The sequence below is a fragment of the Octodon degus genome, unplaced genomic scaffold (genome assembly GCF_000260255.1).
Source record: "Octodon degus isolate 3935 unplaced genomic scaffold, OctDeg1.0 scaffold00082, whole genome shotgun sequence".
Classification (NCBI taxonomy): Eukaryota; Metazoa; Chordata; class Mammalia; order Rodentia; family Octodontidae; genus Octodon; species Octodon degus.
Genome location: NW_004524658.1, coordinates 9,990,748 through 10,001,806, shown reverse-complemented (window position 1 = coordinate 10,001,806; position 11,059 = coordinate 9,990,748). Strand labels below are relative to the sequence as shown.

The following is an 11,059-nucleotide window of genomic DNA, read 5'->3' as shown; positions in this document are numbered from 1 at the left end:
CAATGACAAACAGCATCCATTCCAAGCAGTTGTGACACCGCAGGCTCCCAGGCTCTGCCTGGGTGCTACTCACACACGATCTGCCAAGTCTACATCACAGTTATAATTATTCACCAGATTTATCTCATTCCGACAGAAGTATTTATCACTTCTTTTCTTGGACAGGTCTGATTTAAGCACCTAGAGTTGTTGTTTAGCAACCTCAGGGTATAGGTTTCTAGCATCCCACACTGGATACCAAAACTCACTGATGCTTAAGTCCCTTATAAAAAACCTGCATTACTAAAGATTACATTTACAAATGTAACCTTTGCAAGCCGTATATATTCTAATAATCTCTAGTTACCTAAGAAACCCAATTCTCATAAATGCAATAGCAATAATTGTTATGCCATTTTATTTAGGGAATAATGATAAGATAAATGTTTATGCATAATACACAATTTTTTAAGGAGTCTTAGTTGATTGAACCCATTGATGCCGACATCCCCTCAGATATGGAGGGCCAATGGAATATTATACTGTACGGTAAATCAGGATTGTTGAGACCATGGGCATGCTCTTTACTCTTCCAATATCTATGGGAGCTTTGGCAAGACAGTTTTCAATTATTCAGCTATGTAAAGAATGTGTAGATAGACAATTTCCAGCTCTGATATTATCAGTGATATCTCATAAATTTAATGCTTCGAATATTTTGAAAAAAACATGAAAAATATTTCTTCTTATAAGAAAAACAAAAAAAATTCTGTAGTTTTTCAGTTAGAATTTAAGCCATCCTTTTAAGTGGCTGACACCAAAGGGAAAATTTAAAGTGCCGCTGGAATCCTTTTTCATTGTTTGGTGGATGATGATGACAGTGGATATGAAACTCTTTGTTAATACGTGGAAAGGTATCATTTATGTATGGCGTGCTAGGGTTGGCAAATTCGGCATCCAACATTAACGTTGCTGCCACTGAACTCCAGAGTATACAATTTTCTCAGGCTCTGACATGAATGCCCTTTGAGTTGTGAAGTACAGAGCCTGGCCAGTTGTGCATGCTGACTTTGATGCGTCTACTGGGGTAGGATGGAAAGCAACACTGGCGTCCTGGACTTGTAGCATGTTTTGCTGAATTTAGAAGGGACCCATACTTAATTTCATGCTATGTTGTCACCATCTTAAAATTATTAGTAATTTTGAACAGTGGGCTTTATCTTTTTGTCTTGGATCAAATATAAAAAGCGATGTAGTTGTTCTAGGTTGGAAGTGAGAGTGGTTTGAAAATGATAATGACAAATATTTGAAGAGGAGGAAACAAGTACTTATCAACTTCTGATCGCCAATTCACAATTTGTACAAAGCAGAATTAATTTGAAAGCCAAGATTTGAAATAGTAATTTTCTCATTTCCCTTAGTATATCAAAGATCAAGTCAGCAACACTCAGATTTTACTTGCCGGTATGGCACACACCTGTAATCCCAGCACTTGAGAGGCTGAGGCAGGAGAGAGGCCAACCTGAGCTACCTGATGAGCTCAAGCAAGACTGAACTGCATATCAAAACCCTGTCTGAAAAAGACAAAATCATAACAACAACAAAAATAATAAAACAAAAAAAGGAAAAATTACACTACTAGCTCTAATAGTTTGTGATCTAAACTAAATTTTCATGCTGGAATGCTTACTGTTCTCATTCAACCCACATTAAAAAAAAATAAGCAATGCTAGTCATATTTCCAAAGAGAAATTAACCATTATTACAATATCTAACTCACTTCATTTAGTAGACAAATAGCCTGTCTTTCATATTTTGAGCTCAGAGGGAAAAAGAGAAGAGGGAGAGAGGAAGAGAGAGAGGAAACGAGTGAAAATGAAAGAGAATGAATGAATGTGGAGGTGATAAGACTAAACAGGTTACTGCCCCTACCCTATATCTGTGACAGCATGGCAACTTTCATGAGCTAGATGAAGATTTCTCAACACCTACACTACTGGCATTGATACCTGTGGGAAGATAATTCTTTGTTGTGCATGTAAGTATCTTCCACAACGGAGCTATTTAGCAGCATTCTTAGCCTCTACGTACTAGATGCTAGTGCATACCTCCTCATTTGTGATAACCAAAAATATCTCAGGCATTGTCAAATAATGTATCCTGGAGTAGGAAGATAAAGTAGACCCAGTTAGGAATCACTGGGTTAGATTAAGCTAAGGGTATCCTGGAGAGAGCTCCACAGATAAAGTCTGCAAAAAGGACAGTGGTCCTTTTCATTACTTCTACAGGCTGATATATTGTTATTGCACTTAAAATGTGAAAGAAGTAAACTTTCATGACCATTTATCTTAATATGTCAACTTTATTGGATGAAAGAATGCCTGAAAGATTAGGACCACATGTCCAGGTGTGTCTGGGTGGGTCACAGAGGCATGGCTACGGTCTCTCGCCTATTACACTTTGGCACTATTCTTGTTCCTCTATATTGGCTATTACAAAATAAGTAGTGCTGGTCCATCATGTTCTTCTTCCATGATATTCTTGTATTAGAATCAGCTAACTATTGACTCCACACTGTGAGCTAAGTTAAGCATTGTTTCTTTTAAATTGTGGTTTGGGATATTGTGTTCAGCAATAAGAAAGCTGACTAATACAGAAAGTTGATACTGGAGAACTAGGGTTGTTGCTGGGCCTATACCTGGCCAGAGGGTTTTGAAGTTTTGAGAAATGGTTGTGAAGCCTTAGCAAATTTGGAGATATGGGATGGGGAGGCCTTTAAGCTGTAAGTACAGCTTGGTGAGTGGTTCTTCTCAAAACTCAGAAGACTAATGCTGATAAGAATGTATGAAAAGGAGGTTTCAGTTGAGGACATGGGTAACACTGACATGCTAACTTGAGATGTGTATTATGCTTTGGCAGAAAATTTGACTAAGTTTTGCCCCTATTATGAAACCTTGCAGAAGACTGTGATTAAGGGCAGTCTACTAGTTAACCTGGTGGAGGAAATTTCAAGCCAGCTGCAAACTTAGGCTGTGGCATAAGTAACACTGGGTGATTTTAACAATATTTATAATGAGAATTGGGGCAAAAGACAGAACAAAAAAAAAGGAAAACATATTTTGTCCTAGAAATAATCATGTGTCAAGTTGAGGGCCAATTGTGGTGTGGCTGCTAAGGAAATTAACACCATTAAAAAGAAATCAAATACTTTGTACAGGTACAAGAAAGACAATTTGAGCGCATCTCAGGAAAGGCAAAACCCTGACAATCATTGACTCAAGGTTACAATAGTATAATCATTTGGGAAAAGTCTTGGGATACCTTTTGAGATGCCCCCTCTATGGAATTGGTACCTCATGTCATTGTGCTCAGCCATCCAGGCATTCACGAGTCATGACAGAGGTGGTCCAAGGGAGTGCAAGCCCTGCTCAAGCAGGCAGACAACCTCTGTGTTATCCATGTGATGCAAGTTTTACTGGCGTGCAAGCGTAAGAGTTTTGGGATAAGAGAGAATTCCGTCCAGATTTCAAAGTAAGATCTGGGAGGCCAAGCAAGGAGCACCTGAGAGGGCAGTGTGTGAAACTATGAGAATGAAGGGAAAGATAAAAAAAGACAGACACTAGTAAATCAGAGATTTATAAGTATTTTTTCCCATGCTGTGGAGGTTTGAGGATACAGTGATCTGTTAGAATTATGAAAAAAGGAAGTGGATCCCCAAAAACTGTTAAGGGTGTATGTGTTTAAGATAACTTCACTGTTTTTATCCAGTGATCACCCACTTAATCACCCTTTTAACTAAACAATATGAAATGTTCATCTTCTAATCATGAGTGAGAGGAAAAAGGGCAAGACTGGATTTAAGGTATCTCAGATTCAGATTTTGGCTTTAATAATTAGCAGGTAAAAAGTTGCTTCCCAGAAACTGAAGAAGACTTTCTGTCTTGAAACCCAAAGTTAGGATGCGGCATGTTCAGATTCTAAGTGTGAACTTCCCCTGCAAAAAATAACCTACCCCAGTCCAACATTATTGTGATGATCTGCCTTATATAATGTAGATGGCTCAAACAAAAACCAAAAGCAATACGCAGATGGATCCACACAGCATAGGATTGCCTTAATAAATCAGTTTCTATTTTTCTAAAAAAATTAAGAAAATATTTAATATTTATATAAAAGTTATTGATATAGTTTATCTGACTCTTACCATATTTAGTATTGTTTATGATATTTTCCTTCTTTTGGCTTTTATTGCTACTCATTTTTAGATGTTGATCAAAATTGTATTTTCTTTATTTTTCTTCATTCTGTTTTGGGAAGGATTCTTTTTCTTCTTCTTCTTCTTCTTCTTCTTCTTCTTCTTCTTCTTCTTCTTTTTTTTGGCTGGCTCAGGGTGCCTTAGAGTGTCTGGTGTGACATGTGGTGCTGGAGGATCAAACCGCAGTCCCTTGCCTCTGACTCATTTTGCTCAAGAAGGAGCTTTAGACAGCTGAGCTAACCTGCCAGCCCCCTCCTCTGTTTTGAGATCATAATATTTTATTTATGTTCTCTCAAATGTTTAGTAATGAATGCATATGTGTTTGTACATCTGTGCATATCTTTCATATTTGTTCATTAAAAGTCTAAATTGTTTATCAAAAAAAAAAAAAACAAATCAGAGAAGCTAGAACATGGAATGTCTGCTAGAGAAAGCTTCCATCTGAGAGTGGAGGCAGTCCAACAGATAGGACATAGGAGTTGCAACCAGTAAAGCCACAGGAGTGGGACTGTCCAAGCTCTCCAAAACTTGCATTTCACTACCATGTGCCCTGGATGAGAGGACTTAATTACAGGACTTCATATCTGTGACTACTGTACGGAGTTACAGGACTTAATATTTGCCTTGATGCTTCCTTGCTTTGGCCAGATGTGTTTCTATGCCCCCTTTCCTTCTTTTGGAATGTGGTGGTTTATTCTGGGTTATTGTACTTTTTAAATTTTGTTTTATTTTTATAGAAATTTAAAGGCAAGAGTCTTCCTTGAGTCTCAGACGGGAATTTGACTTGGCTTTTTAGCAATGCATGAACTGTTGAGACGTTGTGGAAGCAATTATTCCATTTCTGGTTGAATGTGGGAGATTTGCATCATGTTAGGTGAAATTACATGCTAACTATTATTTTTTTCTGGATATTTAACTTGGTTTAGGAGATGTTCTTGAGTTAAAAAGGGTTCGGATTGTGACCATTAATTTATATATGTCAACTTCACTGGATTAAGAAATGCCCACCAGATTACTAAATCATGCTCCAAGGTGGGCCAGAAAAGTCATACTGTATGTGGTCTTTCACCTGTTTCCCTTTGGTTATGTTACCCTGCTTGACCCCCCCCCCCCCCCAGTGGCCTTGACCTGGATCCCTGCTGCGCACACCCGGATCCCTGCTGCGCACACCCGGATCCCTGCAGCGCGCACCCGGATCCCCCCCCCCCCGCCAGTGGCCTTGACCTAAGTAGCTTTGCTCCTTGGCCATGATGGTGCTACCTTGGAATCGGCTAACATGAACTGAGTTCCCTAAAATCAAATAAGTTGTGTCAAGTTCTATGTCCATCAAGAGAATAATTAACTAACTCTCCTTTTATCAAAAATATACATTCTCTTATGACTTATTATAGCTGATCTAAAATATTTCTGATCCCTCCTAGAAATATTTCTCTCTGTATGTTTTCTGGAAAAAAGGAATGAAATTATTTCAAGGTATGGGCAGGTCCAGGTCATGTGCTCCTACTTTGTATACATGGAAAATTAATAAGGAAATGACCATGATATCAAGAGAACTAATCTGCAAATAGATTAATATCACTAATGCATTGATATCACATCAACACAGATTTTTGGCTTTGCTAATGGTTCAATAAAAGGACCATCCCTAGTATTCTGGCCGTATCTACTTTGCTGTCCTTTCTATGTGGAATTCCTGACCCAGAACATTTGGAAGAATTTGAGTGTCATTATATGGTTGCATACCTACAAAGTAGTAGAGATAGCTCTATTTTAAGGAAAGTGAATCTATTTCTGACTTAGAGTAGCTACGATTAAAAAAATACAAAAGACTAGCAACAATTACCTATTTTGACCAGTTGTCTGGAAACTTTGGATTATTTTCCTGCCCTTATTCATTTAAAGCTTGTACCAAGTACTTTGATTTTTGGTTAAAAGCATTATCATTTATGTTTAGGGTCCTTTACTATTTTATGTTGATTGTGTTTTTTTCCCTGATGTTGGACCAATGTATTGATCAGACTGTTAAAACTAAAAGCAAAAACCACTCTTCTTGCCAATATAGTAAAGAAAAGAGATGTAGCATAGATCTTTTCAAGCTTTACTATGAAAAGTTTTCCTATAAAATTAACTTTTTCAGTGATTTAATGTTTAAGTGGAAAATAGTTGCATGTTTTGTGATTGAAAAGAATATGTTTCTTAAATTTTTCAACTATTTATACTAAAGTATTTGAATAGCTATTTCCATACTTTAGGAAAATGATTTCAAAACAGATGATGTAGGGTAATTTTTCACATATCCCATAATCATACAAGGCTGTGCTATCAAATGACTTTTTCCAGGTATTTGTTCATTCTTGTCTTACCCATATTTATTGGGTAAGAATAGATTATTCTTAAATAAAATTTTATTTCTATCTATAATCCTGATTAAAATTTAACTTGGAAACGTAAGATAGGATTTTTGGCACATGAAAGCTACATATTCGTTATATGTGCAAGAAAAATGTAAACAGAGATGGGAGATACTTGCATATACTTGCCAGATTAATATGATATCTCTTTGATAGATAGTGCTCATCTATGTCCATTTTCTTGCTTGGCATCTCTCCTCTGAACTGTTCCCTTCTCAAACAGCATGAAGGAAGGGCATGCTAAGTTCTACCATTCTTCATGTGATAGAACGGTGAGGTATCATACACAATTTGCACTCTTCCTTTGACTCTACTGCCTAATATTAAGGTCATAGAATGGAAATAGATCTGAAAGCTTAGACATTAAAAATAATTAAATTTGACTGAAAGATAATATTTTCATTTTAATAAAAAATTGAAACAATCATCCATAAATGCTCTTACTCAGTGTCTTCAAGTCATGTTCCAAAAATAAAGAAAATATTACAATTAGAAGCTAAATGCTTCTTGCCAACTGAGTTGTTTGCAAATGGAAGCATTCATCAACCAAGGCATTACTGTGTAAGCTAATTGATTTCATTTATGCTACTAGCTGTGCTTAGCCCATTGAAAAGAAAGTTTTGTGTTCTTATCTGTTTGGTTTTCTTTTTGCAAGAATGTTTTGGCATATCTTGTACTCTGAGTAACTACTTTGAAGAGAACAATAACAGTAATACAGAATTTCACAAACAAAATAATAGGAATTCAACAATGGCTCTTACACTGCATTATGTTGTCTTCAGATTAGTTGTTCAGATTACAAGGTATATGAATGCAAAAATTGTTTTAAACATGTTATATGAAATTAGAAAGGAGAATGAAGAAAACAATTATTACTTAATCATGAAGTTTTATTTTATTTTTCATAAAATAGAAATAAACATGATGCTCATGTCATGTCTGAAATTTGTCCCACTTTCCATCACACAAGGGACAATGCCAGTGGATACAGAGCTACTCTGGATGTAGAGCTGCCCAAGTAAAGCATTGGTTTCTCAGGAAAAAAAATAGACACATATAACCAAAAGCTTAGAGAGAAATTTGTGGGCTATTCTGAAGGGAAATGAAAAAGAATGGCTAAATCGTTGGATGATAAAATAGAGAAGATAATCTCTACTTTTCATATTAATTTGAAATTTGTTATTTTCACTTCAGAGTAAATATAAACAAATAAGAAAATTATGTTTATGGGTAAATTAATAAAATTTACTTTCATATTTCTACTGCATAATAGGCTATTCAAATACTAAATAACTACTTAAAGTATGGGCCTAGAAGATAAAAGACTCCTTAAGGTACTGGTAATTTAGACTTAAGAATTATGAGCAATATAAATTACTGTTTCTCAAGATGATCTGAAAACATTAGCATCAGAGACACTTGCCTTGGTGTGTTTCTAAAAAGCACAGGTCTGAGAGCTTCCTGCTACCCTGTGCCAGCAGGACCTACTACTGGTCCCAGCCAGGGCACAGTGTGGGTGAGACCCTCTTTCACCCCCTTGGGACACCCACACCACCCCGCAGCACCTCTCCAAACCGCCCACTGACTAGGAATTTCTGTCCTATTCTAGGAACCCCCAGAACCAGTCCTAGCCCAGGTCCAGTGAGTGTGTGGGAGAGCTTCCAGCTACCCTGTACAGGCTGGATCTACTACTGGTCCCAGCCCAGGCATAGCATGGGTGAGACCCTCTTCCACACTCTTGGAACGTGCCCGATCACTCCGCAGCACCTCCCCACCCCGCCTGCCTTGTGGGAATTTCTGCCGTGCTTCCGGGAACCCCAAGACTCATTCCTAGCCCAGACCTGGTGATGTGTGGGAGAGCTGCCTCTCCCCACTAGTCCACCTAGACCCCTCCAGGCTCAGCTCAGGCCTGGCATACAGGCCTGGGGTGTAACCCTGCAGCTGCAATCCCTGCAGAGAGTGTAGAGGATAGAACCACCCAGCTAGTCCAGGAGCAGAAAATCTTCCCAGAGGGGCACAACAGGTTCACCCTCAAGGGCAGCAGCAGGAAGGAGCTGAGCACAGCAGTCAGACCCAAGCCAGGCACAACTGGATACATCCAAACTTTGTAGATCTGCACCTGAACTTCATTATGTGCGAAGGTTATAACTACAATGAAGATCTACAACAAAGGTCAGAGGACAGTGCTAAACAAAATGATGAGAAGGAACAAAATGCAACCTCAGAACCCAAGCTCACCCATAACAAGTGCAGAGAACACTAACACAGAACAAATTGGGAATCACACAGCTGAAAGCAATGAATCAACGGCTTCTGAAATAAAGGAACAGCAGCAAAAAGGTATAGAGGAACTCAGATTGGAAATAAAAAAAGAAATCCCTGAATTAATAACATCTGCAGTAGGGGCTGGAGAGATGGCTCAGTGTTCTAAAGCACCTACTTGGAACAAGCTTGGCAAAGCACAGGGACCGCGGTTCAATCCTCCAGCACCACATGCCAACCAGCCGCGCCCCCTGGTGGGCTGAGCTGGCCACACACACACACACACACACACACAATAAATGTTAAAATAAAAAAAAATAACATCTGCAGTAAAGAATCAAATGCGGAAACATATGGAGGAAAAACAATGCCCACCCAGAACAAGTGCGGAGGACAATAGCTCGGCTCAAATGCACGAATTATAGCGTCAATAGTAAATAAGTAACAGCAGAAAGATATAGAGGAAATCAGAGCGCAATTCTTTTCTGAAATAAAAAAAGAACTCTTAGAACTCATAGCATCTGAAGTAAAGAAGCAACTACAGAAACGTAGGGAGGAAACCCAATCTGAAAAAAACACTGCAGTAAAAGAAATTATAAGTGCTTCTAAAGAAGACATTGATCAAAAAATAGAGGAGATTAGAAAAATGACGGATTCCTTGAATGAGCAATACAGGAAAGAAACAGATCGCATGAAGCAGAGTCAAAGAGATATAGAGGAATTTAAAATCTCAATCACAAGCTTGCAAAACCGTTTAAGTGAAAGTGAAGACAGAGTTTCACATCTTCAAGATGCTGGTACAGCTAGTGAAAAGGTAAGAAAGGATCTCTTAGAAACAATGAGGATGCAGGAAAGAATAATCCATCACCTGCAAGATGATGCAAAGATGAGCAATGTGAGATGAAAAGGCATCAGTGAGAAAGAAGGAGTCAATACAAATGACATAAAAAATATGGGCAGAAGTAATAGAAGAAAACTTTCCAAACATGAGGAAACAATCTGACATTCAGTAACTGAAGCATACAGAACGCCAAAGAACCTCAACCCATTAAAAAACACACCGAGACATATAATAGTCAAGATCCCAGAAATTCAGCACAAGAATAATCTGAAAGCCGCTAGAGAAAAGAAGCAGATCACATTCAAAGGAAAACCCATCAGAATTATGGCTGACTTCTCTTGACAAACCATGAAAGCAAGAAGAGCATGGAGCAGAGTACTTCAAGTCCTCTATGAAAACAAATTCCAGCGCAGAATACTATACCCTGCAAAAGTTTCTTTCAGATTTGATGGAGAAGTGGAATACTTTCATAACAAAGAACAGCTAAAGAATTTCAAGATGACAAAGCCAACGCTACACAGGCTACTTGAAAGATGTTCTAGAGAGGGAACAAAGTGATCAGAACTCCACGAATGAGATCAGAAACAACCAACTAAATAGGGCAAGCAATTAAACACAGGAGAAAAAGGAGTAAACGACAACAGGTAAATAACATGTCAATTTTAAGTCAATACATCTCAATTCTAACCATCAATGTAAATGGTCTCAATTCATCAATTAAGAGAAATAGACTGGCACAGTGGATTAGGAAACAAAATCCAACAATATGCTGTATACAAGAAACACATTTAACTCATAAAGACATACATAGGCTGAAAGTTAAAGGATGAAAAATAATACTATATGCCCCATCACCTCAGAAAAAAGCAGAGGTAGCAATCTTATTCTCAGACAGTCTCAACTTCAAACCAAGAATAATCAAGCTAAATAAAGAAAACCACTATATACTGGTTGACGAAAAAATGAAGAGAAAGAGGTAATAATCATGAATCTATGCACCAAACACGGAGCACCCACCTATATAAAGTAAATCTTAATGAACATGAAAAATCAAATATCCAATTCACAGATGAAATGAAACAAGAAATTCAACAATATCTACAATTCAATGAAAATTCAAGCACAACTTACTGTAATTTATGGAGTATGATGAAAGCAGTTCTCAGAGGGAAATTCATAGCTGTGAACTCGCATACTAGGAAAACAGAAAGGGAAAAAATAAATACCCTAATGCTGCACCTTCAACAACTAGAAAAGGAAGAGCAAACCAAATCCAGAGCCCAAAGACGGGAGGAAATCATAAAGATTAGA

General features: G+C 37.8%; 1 pseudogene; it reads left to right on the top strand.

The window, feature by feature from the left end:
• The first annotated feature begins 3,805 nt into the window (after positions 1-3,805).
• Positions 3,806-11,059, top strand: part of LOC105742915 — a 14,904-nt pseudogene continuing 7,650 nt past the window's right edge.